Source organism: Pteropus vampyrus, unplaced genomic scaffold (assembly GCF_000151845.1).
Source record: "Pteropus vampyrus isolate Shadow unplaced genomic scaffold, Pvam_2.0 Scaffold106, whole genome shotgun sequence".
NCBI lineage: Eukaryota > Metazoa > Chordata > Mammalia > Chiroptera > Pteropodidae > Pteropus > Pteropus vampyrus.
This window is the reverse complement of record NW_011888887.1, coordinates 3,032,276-3,052,829: the sequence shown is the minus strand read 5'-3', so window position 1 is coordinate 3,052,829 and position 20,554 is coordinate 3,032,276. Positions and strand designations below refer to the sequence as shown.

The following is a 20,554-nucleotide window of genomic DNA, read 5'->3' as shown; positions in this document are numbered from 1 at the left end:
TCAGGAAAAGTAGGCACCATGTCTGTTTTGTTTTCTACTGCACTGCCAGCAACAGTTGCACTGAAAGTGCTAAATAAATATTTGGTGATTGCATGAAAGAGACCAAAAGGGCAGAGAGGGAGAAATGGTGACAGAGCAAAGAGGGAAAGAATGTGTGAGTGTGAGTGTACATCTGTGTTAGCATGGCTTGAGTAGGTTTCTAAAGCTGTCTCATAATACTATCTTTTTTTGGAAGAAGAACCTGGGAAACACACTTTAGCTGACCTAAAAGGGCTTGAAACTTTTTAAACCACCATTCATCTCTTGCTTCTCTGTGACCCTGAATTCTACCGATTCTCTTGATCCTCTGTGAACTTGATTCTGTCATTAATATTCCAAAGTGTCTAAAATCAAATTTTACTGACAGACTGATGAGTAACTCCAGTGTCCCCTGTGCTCTCTTCTAAGGCTTTCAATATGGCTTAGAAAAAATACTCATTTGCTTGATGTGTTGATAAAACTGCTAAGAATGACTGTCATGTCAAAAACTTCACTGTCATAAAATGACAAAAGTTAATTTACTACTTTGCATATATTTCATACCTAGAAGAATACTATGAATCAGCTGTCCAGATTTCTGCCAAAAATCAACTCAATTTCAAAATATAATTAGATTCAATTTGGTTTAGACCAAAAGCACCAAGATGTTTAAAGAAAGCAGAGAGTAAAGTAAGAGAATAGGAGTTTTGAAGAAGCAGGAAGAAGTAAGACTAGGAGAACATGTTATGTCATGGTCTAAGTATAAATCTTGATCAATGATGTTATCAATCTTGTAATTTTGTGTTCGTGACTCCTTCCCCAGAAATGCTAAGAGTAATGCTTGATTATCTCTAAAATTGTTTCTGGCCCTTTACATATTGCAAAAAAATATATACCATCCTTGCCCTCATGAGACTTACTGTGTAGTGGTGTTAATGTATTAATAGTATTCAACAAATAACTATAGAAGCGATTGTAAATTTCCATACATGAGTTAATCTTATTTGATAATAAAACTGATAAGGTAAGGTTATCACCATTTTATGGGTAAGGAAATGAAGCTTAAATGGGCTCATGCTAGTAAATGTATAATTATAAAAAATGGAAAATGTTAAGAAGGAAATTTAAAGTGTGTAACAAGGTATCTGATTTTGCCCAGAAGTCAGGGACATTTCTCTGAGGAAATAATGTTTACAGTTTAGCTTTCTTGATCAATCTAAAATATGACTGACCAAACACAAGCTTAAAAATTATAATTCTTAGATTAACTTTATCATTTTCTGTCTCAGACTCACTTCAGAATGATTACAGTGAACATACAGCTCATAAAGAGACCAAAAAAATAGTATTCTGGCAGACTATCTTTTTAGATATCTTTCTTTTGAATTCTGATGAGACTACAAAAATCAATTTTGGAACATCAACTTCTTCAAAAAGCCATAAAATGGGCATTTCTGCTTCACTGATTCTTGATCATTAGGATGCTATAAGATGATTAAAATTTAAAAAGGTCATTGCTTATACCTCAAATAATTACCAGTCTATTCCCATATAAATGTGATTTCTTCTCTTATTTCCAAGGGTAGAATACATATACTTTCATTCCAAATTCCTCCTATATTCTCCCTGTCTAAATTACAGAGATAAAGTAATGAAGAGAATTTATAGGTTCAGGATAGCTTCTTTTTTCCCATCTAGATTAGTGGTTCTCAAACTTTAGGGAGCATCCAAATTACCTAGAGGAGTTTTAAAACTGAGCTGGGGCCTCCCTTTCAGAGTTTCTGGTTTGGTAGGCCTGGGGTAAGGCCAGAAAATCTGCATTTCTAACAGTTCCCAGGTGATGTTGAGGCTACTCACCTAGAGTATACACTTTTCAAAACCACTGGTGTAGGAGGTAAATCTTAGGGAGATCTACAACTAAAAGTGAAAAAGTACTGATATTTCCTAAGTTAACGCAACTTCACTGTTCCTTGATTAGCATCATTGATAGTTGCAAAGAGAAACAGTCACAAAAATTCAGTATACTTATTACAAAGTGGAATTCCAGACACTGTCCTTTATACCACTTAGAGAGGGAGCATAGCATAATGTTAAGAGCAAATACTCAGAAGGCAAACTGCTTGTGTCGGAATCCAAGCTCGGCTATTTAATAGCTATGCATTTTTGAGAACATTAGTTAACTTTTCTGTGCCTCAGTTTCCTCATTCTTAAAACTGGGAAATAGTAACGCCAACCTTCTAATGTTTTTCTATAATTTAAATGAGGAAGACATTTAGAACAATATCTGGCATATAGTTTACATAAGTGTATTACATAAAAGCTGGATGGTCTCCTCAATAAAGATTTTCTGGAGGCTTTTTCTCATATTTCAGAACTATACACTTCTGAGCAGCTTCATTCCTCCCCTGCCTCCCCCCCCCCCCCCCGCCTCCACCACACGCACACACTTTTGTTATTTATGAACTCAGAACTGAATTTTTGGTGTTTGTCCCCTTAGAGAAACTTCTGATACACCTGTCTATATAATAATTATACTCTCATTAAATATGTTATTAAGTTTCTTTCACTTCACTCTAGTTTCATCATCCCCTCAGTTTTAGCCTGTTTTATTAAACATATACATATCTTTGAGTCTCCAAATCCTTTGTTGGAATGAAGCAAGATGTGTATAAATCAATTTGCCAATGAATATTATAAATACTGACTTTTTACTATGTTTAAATACTGTAATTACTAAACAATGAAAATAAACAAAGAAATTAAACTTTGATTATGAAATCATAATCAAATGACCTCGGCTATTCTTTAGTACCTTTGACACAATCATGGACTATAATATGCTATTCCCTACTTTTACATCAAATGATGGCCCAAATCTCTTCTAGAAAACCTTCTCTTAAAAAGCCCCGCCCAATGAGTCATTCTTTTGCCTTTTCAAAAAGCATATTCAGTTTTTTACTAAAGTTTGAGCAAACAGCAAGAGACCTTATCAGGTTGCCTGTCATGTCTGTGAAACAACACATCTAAAGCCAGAGTTCACCTAGTTCTTTTGCTTCTTCACATCATTCAGAAATAACGCTACATCTATTGGACATATTCAGTGACCACTTGAGGATTATGGGAATCTGGTGACAATAATAAATAATAGTCGATCTTCTGCAGGGTGTTGGAAATTCACATTTATTTTTATTGGTCCAAACCTTCAAACATGGTTTCTTTACCATGACTTCTAAATGTATCCTGTGTTTTTGCCAAAAGGCCCGGTAATGGACCAGTTTCAAAATGATTTGAAATACATTAGTTCTTGACATGGAATTTGGGATAGTTTCGCATTTTTATATACTTTAGGTGAAATAGCATTGGAAAAATGATATTAAAAAATATTTTGGCTTAGATAGTTTCTATTAGATAGAGAAATCAGAACAATTACAAGAATTTATTAAAAAAGAAAATAATGTTTTTCTTGGTCACTTGGTCAACACAGTAAAATTGGCCTGCAGTATAAATTATCTTTTTTACCAGCAATGGAAAGAACTAACATTGTATAATATCCAGTATTAACAGGATGAGGATTATTTTATGCAACAGTTAATGATACACTTTGCTAGGAAATAGATATTTCAATATAGATTACTTTTTAAATAATTTTGTAAAATTCTCTTTACTCAAAGTAATGCTGTGTGACATTTCTCGAACTCTTGGATCTGACTTAATATTTAAATATGAAAAAAAAAAAACTGTTGCTAATCCTATAATTTAAAAATACCAACTTTCAAACTCTTCATTTTCCAGTTATTGTTCCATTTTTTCATTTTAATAACTTTGACTTTTATATCCTTCTCCACTATCTTATTAAAGTTTATAAATTGAGAGAGGTCACCATCAAAATATACCAAATTTCTTTTCTATTTTCAGAATGAATTCAGTATAACTCATTAATTCAATCTGTAACCCACACAATGATATGGTGTCTCCCGCTTTTTGTCCCAGATTGCAAGCATATCTGTTTAATATATCTGGGTCAAATTTATATTTCTGTAACAGGAACCTAATGGATATTAAGGAATTCTGTGCTATTATAAAAAGATGACCTAGTATCCAGATATCTTGATATTTTTAAAGCTTCCAAAGCCTAATGGGTAATATATATTCCTAAGTCTATGGATATTACACTTTCCCATCCAGTTAGCTATAATTTCAGTGCACATTATATGATAATAAGTGACATTTTAAAAATACTTGAAAGCTTACAAAATGCTTTTGCTACCTTGCCTTTACAGCAACACTGTGAAGTAAGCACAGAAAAAGAAACTGGATCTGAAAGAGATCAAGAGTACTGTCTAAAGTCTCGTAAGAAAAACAATCTAGTAAGGATACATTTGGCGGAATAGGTGTCAAGCTGAATCATCCTCTGAACAGCCTCTCCTGCTTACTCAGCTCCAGGAAATAATTAGGGAAACTTGAAAGAGAAGAATATTGCTTTAACTGCCTCTAATTCCAAACTAGAATTTCTAAGGGGTTAGTTCATAAAGGAGATGCGACTTGCCATCAATCAAATCAGTGAGTTGGGCTTCTCCAAATATCTAAGACAACACTTTGATTTACAAGATCTATGGTGGCTGGGAATAATTCTCTTACCAGCTTAGAAATTTACTCAGTTTTCTATATATAAGCCCTGAAAGCATGATACACACAAGAAATCATTGAATCATTGAACAATAGTTGTTTGCATAACTGTTGGTAGTTGTATCACATTTCCAAATTAGTAATTCCTATAGTCTCCCATTCTGGATCTTTTCTGGTTTCATTGCCTATTCCTCAAAGGTGGCTACTAAAATTATAGTGTAAGGTACCTAGTACTACTCTAGGCATTGAATAAGGACCAGACCATCGCCTCTGTTTTATTAATTATAATATTCCTGTTAATGCCTAGAATTTTTGGACTTCTTGAATCTATGAATTCATACCATCCTATGTTCTTTAACATATTCTTTCACTTGATATTTGTTGAGCACCTTTTATGTGCCACCATAAACCAGGGTCAAGGAACAGACAAGTGAATTAATGCAGTACTTGACTTCACAGATCCACAACTCAAAGTACATAAAAAATAAAATAAATTTAATATTACAAAAGACATGATTTATAATCATGGCTTGTGCAGAATCCTATGGAAGCACAGGGAAAGGAGGAACTAATTTGAATTGATAGGGTTAAGAAAAATTTTAAACAGGAAATGATGCTTAAAATATATTCCAGGAAAAGAGAGCAGCATTATAAAGATAGAAAAGTATGAAATAGCAGATCACATTCTGAAAAGTTTAAGGAATTTTGGTGAGTTGCAACTTCAGATATGTGAAGGACAGGCTGGAGAAACACCTGGAAAGGCTAGAAGGAGCTAGATCACAAAGGGTCCTTATGTGCTCAGATGTCTCAACTCGACCAATAGGAAATGTTGATTCATTAAAGTATTTTAAGCATTCTCATAACATGATGTTATTATTTTAGATGTTCCAAACATCTAAACATGGCAATAGGGCAAAAGATTAGTGAGCATGAGCCTCGGACTCATATCGGCCTCGGACCCATATCGGCCACAGCAGCAGGGGAAGTAGAGGAGGTAACAGATTTGAAAGCCATTTATGAGGTAGAAGTTTCAGGCATTCATGACTCATTAACTGAGAAGGATGAGGGGAAATGAAGAGTATATGAATGTTCCAAAGACTTTTTATAATTTAGACGCTGGAATGGATGGTATTAACAAAGACTGAGATTGAGAGAAGGGCCTGGGGTGTGGGGGAGTGGGATGAAGGAGTGAATCAACAGAATGAGGTCACATTTGTATCCTCTGAGTTTGAGGTTCTATATTCTTACATATGCATTCTAACAGGATGGCTAAAGAAAAAGAGAAAAACAGAGACAAGGAAGAAGGGGTACTAAAGTGGACAGATGAACTAGGATCAGGTTTAAAAAAAATCCTGAATAGATTAAGAAGCCTGCACTGATTCGCAAAGCAAAAAAAGTATCTTAGGTTTTTAAAATAGAAACCTGATGTGATAAAATGTTATTTTAGAGAGATAAATCTAGCGACAAGCACAAGGAGAAAAATCCTGAAGGAAAGACAGGTAAATGAATGGTCAGTAATACAGGTTTAAAGTGATAAAAGCCTGTACGAATGGGAAGGCAAGAGGAGTGGAGAGGAAGGAAAGTGAGAGACCACTGGAGTCTCTTCTTTCTCCTCCACTGAGCTGTCTAAGGCCCTCTTCTCGTGGGAAATATTTTCTAATGTACTCTATGTCTTAAGTGTTTTCTCTGCATGTTGGTAACTCCCAAGTGTATATCTGTGCCCCTGAGACCGCTCCTAAATTCTAGATGTGTATATCCATCTCCTTACAGGACAATCTATTTGAAACTGTCACATATACTTTATACTCAAGAAGCCCACAACTTCCTCCTAAATCTAGTTTTTGGCTAGATCTCAGTCTATGACATCAACACCTAGTTGTTCAAATTACAAACCTGAAAGGAATCCTAAAACACCCTCTCTCATCCACCACATGCTTTGCCAAGTCTTATTGACTCTGACAGATAACTAAGCTAATTATTTGCAATTCTGCCCAATCATCGATTCTCCACAAATATCCAATCGTTCTGTAAATCCCAAAACTACCTTTTCACATTCGCTGTCAATTCCATCTCTCACTTATCAATCACTCACTAAATGATATTTGCATAATAAAGTCATACTGGTCCTTATAAAGTAGAAATCTGATCATGATCTTTCCCATGTTAAATCATTCAAAGCTTCCTACTAACCCCAAGACAAAAACCAAATTCTTTAGCATGAAGTAGTTATTACTTGGCACCTTTTAACACCTCCAATCTCACTTCCTGTATCAGTTTTCTATTGCTCCTGGTTAATAAATTGTCACAAATTCAGTGGCTTAAAGCAACACAAATTGATTAACTCACAATTCAGCTTCGAAGTTCAACAAAGGTCTCCTAGGGCTAAAACCAATGTGTTTGCAGAGCTGCATTCCTTTTGGAAGCTCTAGGGGAGAATCTGTTCCTTGGCTTTTCCAGCATCTAGAGGTTGCCCACACTTGGCTCATGGATGTGTAACTTCAATCACTACTTCTACAGTCACAATTTCTTGTCTGTCTCTGATTCTTCTGCCACCCTCTTTCCCTTATAAGGATCCTGTGACTACATTCAGCCCACCTGGATAATCCAGGATAACTGCTCCACCTCAAGATCCTTAACATGATCACATCTGCAAAGTCACTTTTGCTATGGACTATAACGCACACATCCATGATTCTGAGGATTAAAACATAGACACATTTGGGGGGCCATCTTTCTACCTATCACACCATTTCTTCCCTCTTCCCCAACTATTAGTATATTCTTCATTATAGGTATATAAGTTGGAATCCTTAGTCCCCCAAATGTACCACAGAATTTCTCATCTCAAGATTAGATGCAGCTCCTTTTCTGAGACACTAAACTCGACCAGGCCCTTCACCTATACACCCCGGCGATCCTTCACAACTCTTGTAGGCCTTCCCTGAACTGTCCTCTAGAATAGGGTTTTATCAACTTGAACATAATTCTTATTTACTTGTCTGTCTTCTCAACCAGACTCCAATTTCTTTTGGAAAAAAGACTGCCATAGTCATTACTATATCTTCAGATCTAAAATAGTTTCTATTACATTATAGGCACTCAAATATGTCTTTGTTGAATGCATACTGAAGAGACAAAGACAGGCTTAAAACCTGTGGATTCCTAGAAAATTCTGACCTATTTATTTTAGATGAACACTGATGACCTTCCAGAAACCCAACACTGAACATTGTAAAAAGGAGTGGAGGAGTCTTTTAAAAGTTATTTTTAGAGAAGACTCAAAAACCTCTATTGACAGTTTAGTATTATGGACATTAAAAAAGGATTCTTATGGTCTCAAACTGAAGTGATTCCAGGGGCAAAAAAAGATACAGATTTATTATGTAAAAGAGAACATAACATTACTAGAAAGTATTTGTAAAATCATACCTCTAGAGTCCACCTTTTAAACATATCTCTAATGGTAAGATCACAAAACAGTAAAGACATGATTGATACTTGAGGGTCCTCTTTACTGAGAGACATACAAGAAAATATAACAACAGATCTTTGCTGATCTTGATTCTGTTTCTCATTAACTAGTCACCAATCAAGTTTCAAGGATATTCACAAGATTATTATTTCTCTGTATGGGTATTTCTTTTATAAGACCTCATCTTTGGTCTAGTTTTAACATATACCATTTGTTAAATAAATAACAAGGAAGAATTTAAAGTTTCAGTTTCTCTAAGGCTTATATATAAATAAGGCTCTCTATTTTAAAAAATCACTTGCAGATATCTTTTTTTATTTAAATTTATTGGAGTGACATTGGTTAAAAAATTATATAGGTTTGGAGTGTACAATTCTATAATATGTCATCTGTATATTGCATGTAGATATCTTTTTCATGTCCTTGGTCTTTCTAATTTAAATCCTGTAATTTCAAGCTCATTAAAATTTTTAGCATGCAAATTTGTCTATGTAAAGTAAAGTAGGATATGAAACAAGTCTATGTGGCACAATGAAATTGTTCATTTCAAGGACAACATAGCAGAAGGTGAACACAAATTTAATGTGGTAAAAAAAGATAAACGGTTCTTTTAAAAAAGTAAAAATGAGCAATGCTTGTTTTTGTATTTCATTTTCACTTTAAAAATGGGTTAACAATGGATAGTAATTTGCAAATAAGAAATATAAAATGTTACATAAGATTGCTTCAGCACTTTAATTTCGAACAGAAATCTCATTTGATATTATATAACCAATCAAATATAGTTCGCAGTGTAAGACAACCAAAAACTCATAGACACAAAAAAGAGTTTAGTGGTTACCAGAGGGAAAAGGGGGAGGGGCAAAAGCTGATAAGGGTAAAGGGGGTCTAATATATGGTGATGAAAGGAGATTTGACTTTGGGTGGTGAACACACAATGCAATATACATACGATTATTGAATTGTACACTTGAAACTTATATAATTTTTGAACTAATGTCACCCCAATAAATTTAATTTTAAAAAATAGGGTTGGAAATAAAAAAAAATCTCAGCCAATGTTTATATATATGTATGTGTGTGTGTGTATGTATGTGTGTGTGTGTATGTGTGTGTGTATGTGTGTGTATATAGTAGTTCTTGGTAGTATAAAATAAGCTGAGTAAGAGTGTACCAGAAATACTTTCCATCTATACTTAAAAATATTTATAAAATTTGTAAGAGCATCATAACTATATGAAACAGTAACTTCTAATACACAGCAATCGAAGAAAATAAAAATATGAAAAATAAACTTGTATAAATGGAACTGAAACAAAATATATCTTATTTCTAAAGAGATTTGATTCATAAATCAAAAGATGCTCCACTTTGAAAACACGAAAAGCTGAAATTTCTATATTGTTCTAAAACAGAATTTTAAAGTCTTTTGGTTATAATATTTTTTCAAATATAACATGAGGCATTTATTAAATGTCCAGATTTTCTCAAAAATAACATCAAATATACACTGAATTGTGAATTAGATGCTGTAAGATATATAAAAATTAGAAAAAAATCCTTATTGCTCTCAAGGGGCTTATTATGTAATGGGGATGTCAGACATAGAAATCTAACAATAACAGCCAACTGAATAAAGTAAGTACTATATTACTTCAGAGTTCAATGTGAGCCCAGAGGAAGAGGACATTTTTATGGAATACTTTATGAATATCTATATTGAATAAAGTTGACTAATAATGAAAATGAAAATTACACATGATCATCAGAGGTTTTCTACCTCAGAAGTTTTTGTGGGCTGTAAGGGGCAGAGGAGGGACAGCAGTTAGAAGGAAAAGGGGTTATGTGACTTTAGAGGCTGACCGAGCCATGGAGGCAGAACAGGTACTCTCCTCTCTCTGTCATACTTCTACTTATGAGCTCTCCTCCTCATACTTTACCAACCCTTGTCTATCTTCCTATTCTGTTGACCACTTCTCTCCAGCTTGAATTATAGAAGTACCAATATTAAGACTATCCTGTGTCAAAAATGCCATTTTCTTTTTCTTGTAGACATTTTTCTTGCTTTTTAGATCTCATTATTTTTGTCCACTGTACTCTTGGGTTTTTAGAACATCAAATACATCCCCAATGTCTAAGTTCACAATCTGAAAAGTAAGACATTAAAAATGATGGTGACCCTCCATTAAATTATTTAGAAAGGATTTACAATATAAAGTAAAATAAATTACTGGCAACATATTGTGGACTTTTTTCCACAAAGAGTGAATGAAAGGTCAAAGTGTGAATTAAAATAACAATACTTTAACAATACCCCATTCCGTGTTAAGGTGCTTTTTTACTCAATGTATGGACCCTCTACCAACTTTGCTAAACGCTATGTTCGGGTATATAATTAAGATGAGATACTTGTAAATGTCATTGGTATAAACTTTTGGTTGTTTGGTACTAAAACTTTCAATGTATTTAATACTAACTTTATTAATATTTTGATCATAAATCTGGATCCCAGGATTTTACTCTTATGCAGCAAAAGTTGAAAATAGAAAAAAAAATGCTGATGCAGAATATTCTTTATTAAGCTGAATTTTAATATTATGCCCTCGGCTATTATTAAAGGACACTGAAAGCAACAACCAATGAAATCTCTGCCTAATGTTTTGCAGAAATGTTATTAAGGACATTGTTATATCTAAAATACAAGAGAGAAATTTTCTTTAGAACTTATTGCTAGTAAAACTTTGCTTTAAATGAATTAATATCCTTCCTCTCCTCTAATCATGAAATCAGTTAACTCTTTTTCTATAATGGTTTACACCTAAATTTCAAGCTCAACCCGGAAATTATCCCAGGTCTTTAAGAATCTACATTTTTATTTTATTTACTATTGTTAAATTTCCATCATTATTTATTTTTACTGGTACTGATAATTTATTTCTATTTTAGCATTTCTTTACTGTAATATAATTTGGTAATGGCTACACAAGTTCTTTGAAATGGTAAAATTGATTCCTTGTTTTTTAAATATGCCAATAAATGCCTTCGGTTCTTCAAGCAATTAAAGGGCTGCATAGGCTTCAATATTTCAGTGAGGTATGTGTTATCACAAATTACATTCAAGATGCATTTAGTTCATATTCATCCTTTGCTTATTAGCCTGTGGTAGAATGGTATTTTTCATAGATAAATACTAATTCTGGTATTCAAGGCTCTCAAAAATCTAACTTTAAACTAAACTTTTTGAATTATTCATCTTCATCTGCTTTTGTCAAATCTTACCTTCCTTAAAACAAGTCTTGGAATTCCCCATGTTTTAGATAATTCCCCTACCATAACCCCAAATAATTTCCCTACTCCTTCTGCTTATCCTCAAGAACTACTTCAGGTCCATCTTCCTCGATCAACCACTTCCAGGCCATTCATTTCTCTTCTGAATTCCTATAACACATATTGTATTGCTACTAAAACTCGACTTTATCAATTTTTAATAATCCTTTTATAGGTATTTTTTCAAATTGAGATTCATAAAATCAACTTTTTGGATGTAGACTTTAAAAAATATAATAGAATGCATCACAGGTAAGAAACATAAAAAGTTGATTTGTAAAATTTGTTTGAGTTACACACATGCATACATATCAACACTCACTATTTTGTGTGTCCCAGGTCTTGATATAAAATGTAATTCCTTTCTATACATTGTAGAAAAAAGTTTCAAAAGTACCTCTTTATAGTGTTCTACTTTACATTATCATATACAGTTTTAGAAAAATTTTAATAATGCAAAAATAACATGTTCAATGAAAAATTTTAAACTACACTTAAGCCAAAAAAACCCCTCGTAATTTCTCCAAGTTGAAATAATCATAATGTTCTAGTCTTTCAACTTTTTCTATGTATATGTACATATACATTTCATTTTTTGAAAATAGATTAATATTGTAACACTATTTTATAAATTGCTTTTTCTACTTTAACAATATATAACATGATCATTTTATTCCTTTAACAATAATTTTTTAATAAAGTATCTCTCTGAAAAATTATAACTGCCTGAGGGCAGGTGCCATGGTTTCAATATTTTTTCATCTAACTTTTGAATGATTTAAAAAATAAAAATGTAAAATATAAACAGTAAAAAGTTTCTCTTACATCTCTGCTGCCAATTTCAACCCCCTCTCAAAACACGTAACTTCTGTTACATATCAACATCATTCTTACATAGTTTCCTGAGTATATTTTTAGTTTCCTTATCATATAAAAGTAAATTTAGATATGAATCTTATACTCCCCATATTTTTATATAAAAAATAACATTGTATAAAGTCTGTTTTATAGCTATTACCTTTTATTAACAATATATCTTGGAACTCTCTCTAATCAATACATAGAAAAATTCTTCATTTGTACTACTCCATTGGATGGGGTACCATAATTGATTTAACTAGACTCCTGTGGATGACCATTTCAATTGTTTTCAATCTCCTGATATTACAATGCTGCAGTGACTAACCTTTGTCAGGGAGGGAAAAAATTTCCCCTTTATTTTACATAGTTTTTTATTGGCTGGTTTAAGAATTAAATTGGCATGAGACATTAACAGGAGAAAATCAAATTTAATTTCAAACATATGTATGAAGCTCTCATAGGTATGGGACTTTCTGAAATAACCAAAGCAGGCAGATTTTATATTTTCTAGACAAGAAACCACAAATTTGTGAGGAATTCATGTGACAAAAAAACTTAGGCTTGGATGCTTAATTAGTAAATAATCTAAGCAATTTGTTTACATAGCCTTCTCAGCACTGAATTAGCTATCTCCTACGATAAGGATGTCTCTACCTTCTGGTGCAGGAAAGGCACCTTTCGCATGGGAAGGTTATTTTCTGCTTTTAGGGAGAGCAAAGGAAGGTCAGAATGCCCCTTTTCTGCATGGACTGTTTCTTAAGTAACTTTAATTCAAAATAATCAATATGCCAAAGTGGCATATTTTGGGGTGGCCTGCCCTGAGCCCCGTCACCTTATACTGACGTCATTTCATATATTAAAAAATGTAACTAAAGGTAAGCTGTAGAAGAATTATTGCTAAATCATAAGTATACACATTTTATAATTTTCATAGATTCTGCCAAATTGCTTTCTATAGGTTCTAATTTATAATCCCGTCACCAAATTATCTAAGGGCCTTTTTCTGCACATCTATGCCAAGAAAGTGATTATAAAATGTAAGTTTATGACAATCTGTTATGTGAAAAAAATATTTCACTATAGTTTTAATTTTCCTTTATTCTGAGTGAGGCAATCACCTATCGTATGTTTAAAAGTCATTAGTATTTTTATTTTTTGAACTATCCACTCATGTCCATTGCCAATTTTTCTATTTGGTTGTTGTTGTTACTGTATTTTTTTTTTTTTAGAGGTTCTTTGTATATTAAAGAGATTAGCCTTTTTATGGCATGAATTTTTTTATTACATTAGCAGGTGATTTGATTAGGTACTAAACTTTCTAAAAGCAGTTATGTATATACTCTTTCCTTTTTCTAATTCATTTCTTTATGGTTTTATAATTCTCTTCTGTTTTCCTTTTATTTGATCATGGATTTATTTTTTCCTAAGTTTTTGAGTTGAACACTTTACTCATTTATTTTATTCTTTTTGTTTTATTAGTTGATGTATTTAATGCTCTGAGCTTTCTCTAAAGTACAACTTTAGCTGTATCACTTAAGTACATGTAAATTTTTATTCCCTCACCCGTTTCCAACATCCATTGATATAAGCAAGGAATATAGCCTGAGAATTACAGGGTGCCTTCATCTCCTTCAACAGATATTTTTGCTGAAGCCTGGTAAGATCTACTGCAGGTTGGTTCTTTAATCATACCTTCTCTAAACTTTGTGCTACGCAACTTCAGCCCAATCTAAGGCATTTTTCACTGAGTTAACATGTACTGTAAAGTCTGTGAATTATATATGACTCCTAGTTTCATCAAAAAATGTAGTTTATGGATTTTTAAATTTTTGTTGTTATTCACTTTTCTATGGTTTCCAACAAGGAACAGGAAAAAAATGCTTACTTATGCAACCATTTTCATACCTTTCATAGAGGGATGTACCTTTACACATTATCTTGTATATTTCTACATGCGCATAAAAGATTTCACAAATACTATAAAATGATGAAGTGACATATTGCAGGCAATGTTCTACTGTAAATCAAATTCAGTCCTTCAACCTTACTCTTCAAACTTTTGGAATATTTAAACTGGGCAAAATAATTTTTGACTGGGCCAACCGATATTGTATTCCAAACAACTGCCTGCAAATCAAACAGGAAAGCAGATATTCTGACTATTGGACTGAAAATTGAAGACATTCTTTAGAATTACCACCACATGTAGAGCTAAAGAATAACTTAGCTTATTAACACCAATAGAAATTCCTGCCTTTTATTCATGTAATTATTTCCCTTCCCCTTCTTATAAAAAACCTTTGCCTTCACCCTCTAATCAGAATAGTATTTGGGTTTCTGCCTGAATTGGTGCTTCCCAAATAGCTATTCTTTGGATCTCAAATAAATTCTTGTTGCTGCTCACTTTTGCCTCCAAATATTTGCCGGTAAAGTTCAAGGTAAAACACTGAAAGGCAGTCTACATTTTATATGTGCTATGATGAGCTTCTTTTATTTTATTAAGTGAATTGAGTCCATATTCCGAGTTTACTTTGACTTCCAAGATCATACTAAGTGAAGATTAAATACTCAAATATTACCTGTATTTCCCTTAGCACAATATGCTATAGAATTCCTGCTAGAATAAATTTCCTAAGTTTCATAAGGGATGGGATCATAACTATCAAGCTGACTGTTGTCTCCTATTGCTAGAATACTGGAGCACACACAAAAAAGATTGTTGTTGAACTATTGGCATTACTAAGACCACAGACTATAATTTATGCTAGTTGGAGTTGCAGTAAAAAGATGATGAATAGAATAGAATCAGTTTCAGGTTACAACTGAATTTTATAAGAAATGAGATTTAAGGTAAATTATAATCTCAGTTTCCTCACCTAAAATTGAAGATAATACTAATACTCAATTCACAGTTGTTAAAAAGGTTTAATAAAATAATTTAGGTAGAGTGTTATCCACAGATTATGCATTCAATAAATGTTTATTTTTTCTTCAGAGTTTAAAATCTTCCAAATTGGTCTTCTGTTTTTATTTATCTGTCCTGTGGAAAAGTTTTTAAATAAGAAAGTATTTGGTATTTTACAGTTTCCAAAATATATACAGAAATTTTCTCACATGATCTTTACAACAACCATGTGGGGTACCTGTAGCCTGAAGATGAAGCTGGCTGACTTGCCTCAGATCATGTGGTTGGTAGTGCTGAAACTTGGCACTAAAAATTGAATTCTCTTTGCTCAAATTGGAGGTCCATGTGGAGATTTATATATTCTTGATGGATGTCCTAAGGAGAACATTTAGTAATTTTTTGTGCTCTTCCACTCTTAATAGACCTAATAATTGATCTAAAATAGGCAATTAAACAGTGGGCATTCTAGATAAGAACATGTTCCCAAAGTATGGGTTTCCCTTACCAGAAATTTGATTTGACATGATATTTAATTATCTCATTTTTAAGATATTAAAAAAAATCACTCTTAGGTACAAATTTTAAACACACAGCACTTCTTAAAAATTCCATACAAATGATAACATAAGAGTAATTGCAAAAGCACACACAGCTAGTTCGATACCTCCAAAAATAATATTAATGAGTGTGATAGCATGATTTATAGTAAGAAATTATATTTGGTCTTAGACCTCATTTCTGGCACAGAGCTGCTAAAGCCCTTGGAAACTCCTGCGTGTGGAGAGCCATAAAGAAGTCTTTTCTTAGGTGATGAGATGATCTTTGGAAAGCCCGTAGGTGACCTAGGAGTACCCTGCAGGTTGTGGATGGGGGGGAGCCAATCTTGTGATTACAAAGGTGGAGCTTGCAGTTCCACTCCCTGACTTCTAGGGAGGGGGGAGAGGCTAGAGATTGTGTTCAGTCACCAATGGCCAATGATTTAATCAGTTATAGCTATGAAGTGAAACTACATATTTCAAAAATCCAAAAGGACTGGCTTCATAGAACTTCTGGGCTGGTGAAGGAAGGTGTGGACACTGAGAACAGTACTGTGCTTAGAAAGAGCATGAAAGAAAGCTCCATGTCATTTCCCGCATACTTTGCCTTATGCATCTCTTCCATCTTCTGTTCCTGAGTTATATCTTTTTATAATAAAGTGATCATCTAGTAAATAAAATGTTTCTCTGAGCTCTGTGAGCTACTCTAGCAAATGAACCCAAGGAGGGGGTCTGTTGGAAACTACAATCTATAAAACAATTGTTTATAAACACAGGTGATAACATGGACCTGTGATTGGTGTCTGAAGTTAGAGGGTGGCGGCAGTCTTGTTGGACTGAGTCTTTAACCTGTTGGATCTTACTCTATCTCTAGGTACATTGGGTCAGAATTTTATTAATTGCTTGGTGGTGTCGGGGGTGGGAACAATGAACTAGAGGGGAAAGTTTGGGGAAATTAAAATCAGGGGTTTTTCTCTAACTTATTTGGATGGCCATATTACTACAAAAATATTTCCTGGAAGTTCACTTGTGCTATTAAACACAAATCTTTTGTTTTAAAGAGACCCACTATATAAACTTGTAAAATTTTATGCAGGGTTTTTACTCAAATGAAGTGAATTTCTTAAATCATATAATAAACAACTGACCTTTTAAGACACTTCATATTAGTTATTAAATTCATCCAAATCTGTGCTCGCCTCCCATTGCTCTCCCCTTCTACCACCGTTTCTGCCATATTAGCCTCAGCAGGTCCTCAGTTGCACCAAGGAACACTCCCCAGACACTCATGGAGGATATTTGGTCAATAAACACCACTATGGCTCTACCAGTGTAAAGTTGGCATCTTTTCTCATTGGTTAGTATTCATGTTAAATACTTTAATGATTACCGATGCATATAACCATACAGGTATCTCCTTGGCTTGGTTTACATTTCTCCTCAAAATTTATTAGGAGGCCTTCTTTGATCACAATGTTTGAAAAAAGCCACTCACACACACACACACACACACACACACACACACACACACACACACACACACACACACACACACACACCCCTCCTCCTGCCCTCATCATCATGCTCAGGTCATTATCTCCCTGACTTGCTTCCTTTTCATAGTATGTATTACACTCTGACATAATATAGAACACTGCCCAGCACAGGTTAATGTTAAGTAAATATTTGCTAAAGGAATAAATACTGAATCACATATTTTCTAAATCTCTCTTTATTAAAACTTTAAATCATTTTAATAATTTAATTAAAGAATTAAGAAATTAAGGCACATGAATGTAGATTTAAGAAAAAGGAAGTTTCTTTGCTTCTATAAAATGTTAAATTGAAAAAACATATCGAAAATTCTATCAAAAGCCTCTATAAAAGGAAAATCATTAAACAGTAATATTGCGAAAAGCAATACTTAAGGTAAAATAGTCTTTAAGAGATCTGAAACTAAAATAATGAATAGAATACCTAATTAAAAGTACAACTTTCTTCTCTTATGAATTCTTTGTTTGCACGTGTTTGATCTTGAATGCTGTGGCCACCAACCTGTCTCCTCAATTACAAGTCAGCAGTTTCAGTCACAAAAAGATTTCCTCTCCTCTTTAAAAATCTGCCTCTAATCTGGCAACCTATACCAAATTCTGATAAAAAGTCCACAAATATTTGATTTAAACTGGCAGGCAAATCATTTGTCTAAGGTTCAACTTAATGGCCCACTGACTAACTCCCTTGAATTTAATCATGATTTTTAATTTCCATTCAGAAATAAATTTCTTTTTAAAAACAGCGAAATCTAAAGAAATATTAAACTTAACAAGGCAATAAACTTGCAAAGCATGATTTAAATGTTAAAATTGAACTGGATGTCTTTCTAACCCATATTTTATCAAGCCTTAAATTTTAACTCAAATCTCAGATCTCTGACCCAATATTACTGTTTAATAATTTTCCTTTTATAGAGACTTATAGTATAATTTTTGATATATTAAAATCGTTTTTCAATTTAACATTTTATGAAATCAAAGATACTTCCTTTCCCCACATCAATGTCCCTTAAATAGTTTATTCTAGTCTCTCTAAAGTCTAAACTCTAAAATCAAGACAGACAGTGGTTAAGACCATGGACTCAAATCTCAGTTCTGCCTCTTATCAGCTGTGTTATCTTGTGCAAGTCATTTGACATATTAAGCTTCAGCTCCTCATTCATAATATTGTGTGGGGTTAATAACAACAATAATACTGTATGGGGTTCATAATACTTCATAGGAATATATAGGGTTAAATAACATAATGCATATAAAATGCTGAGCAAATACCTGGCTCCTAGCAATTGCTCGATGAATCCAATTCTTCAACAAATGTTTACTGAACACATACTATGGGTCAGCGCTGTTCTAGGTACTGGGATATGAGTGCTCAAAACATTAAATGTAATTCTGGCCCTTATGAAACTTACCCTTCACTTGGGAGAGAGAGTCAACTAAAAATGCATCATATAATATAATATCAGGTAAACATAATCATAACAAAGAAATTAAGAAGGGGAAGAAGGGAACATAAGGAGGTGAGGTGCTAGTTCACATATGTAGTCAAAAGGCCTCTCTGATAGTGACATCTGAATGGAAACTAACCTGCGTAGTAAAAAACAGGCCATGTGCATATACATAAAACTGTAAGGAGAAGATAATGGGTGATCAATAACCCTTGTTTATGACAATGCCTTTCATATTCCATCTTTACATAGGCTTTGGGAGGCACTGTAGGAGAAATCAGCCAGTGGAGGGTAAAGGATGAGTGTATTGGGCACCACTGGCATTACCATGAGAAAGTTAAATTATTTCTCTATTGCTGTATTGTCTAGTTACCTGTACCTCTGAAGATAAGAAAACGACTACTTTGACCAGCTAGACGTTATGATGATATATTTATAGTTTTATGGGGAAGAGAGAAATAAATGAGAAGAGTCTTAGAAGTAAGTTGCTATAAACAGAATTATATTGAGACCAAAATAGCATTCTTTATGTAGGCTAAAAATGAAGTCTGGCAAGATGGAAATTAGATGTTTTACAGCACATTATATGGTCAAAGACATTAACTTCTTATACAAATTAAATCAAGAAATAGATTCCAATTATAAGAGTACAATGATACATAACAGATAATGTGACCATAGCAAAATCCTTATCAGTCTGTTCCCCACTCATAATTGAAAATTATCTAACTTTCACAACCTCTGCTTTGTGATTTTCATGTAAAAGAGTAACATGATTCTTTAAATCAAGTGTAAAACAATATTTACAACAGAGATAATGACTTGCATATTTCAATATCAGTACTTTAGATCAAGTTAATAGTCAGCTACATAAACTTTAAATTTCCACCTCATAAAACAATCATATATAGCTCCTTAATCTTCTATAGCTTTTAGTTTACAGTCATTTTCATAGCTGGTGCTATAAAATGATGAGACAGTCAGCTCAGCTCCACAGCCAGTGTTTGGGGTTTGGGAGAAAGAATAACTGGGTTTGAGATAGTCCAGAGAATCTACTCCATGTATCTAGACTAGTGTCATGAAAAATTTTATGTAGTGAAAGATGTGGCTTTATTTGAACTTACATATTCCAAGAAAATAATTGCATTTTTATGTGCCTCTTTTATGGCTTCAGTCTCTCAAATTAGACCTAGCTAAGCAAGTAGACAACGCAAATATTTAGTTGGCTTGTGAAATGGGCTTTCAATATCTCTGAAAACCTAGCTGTATAGCTCATTAACCTAAGAGGTAAAAAGTATCTTCACTGCACTGAATTTTATTTCATACTGAGATATACTAGAATGGAAGTTCGTACTTTTACATGTACAATTAAGTACACAAAACTCCTATCACTTAAAGTACTGGAGAGAGAGCAGTAGTGAAGAGAAAATGTCAAAGATGTCCCCTAGGTTTAAGGTTTGAGTAGTTGAGTATTTACTGGTAGCATTTACTTAAAAAGGAAGAACAAATTTGGGAGTTAAAGGTAATGAACTCAGTTTTAGGTAAAAGTAGAAAAACATTAGTTGGGGGAAATACATAAATCTGAACTAGAAATATAAATTTGCAAGTCACTGATGTATGAAGAGCAAATGAAGTCACAAGAATAGATCACATTAACTAAGGAAAAATGTTAGAATTCTGTGAAACAACTGCAATTAAATTCACTGATGGAAGAGGAAACATTGATAGGCATTTCTTTTACTAGAGATAAAATGTGACAACCTGTTCCAGACTAAAAAACAATTTTATAGGGTTTTCTGCAATTAAAA

The 20,554-nt window shown here is 33.3% G+C and overlaps 1 protein-coding gene across 2 annotated transcripts in view; it reads right to left on the bottom strand.

The window, feature by feature from the left end:
• FER (FER tyrosine kinase) overlaps positions 1–20,554 on the bottom strand; it is a 404,440-nt gene that overhangs the window by 201,976 nt on the left and 181,910 nt on the right. The window lies entirely within an intron of this gene.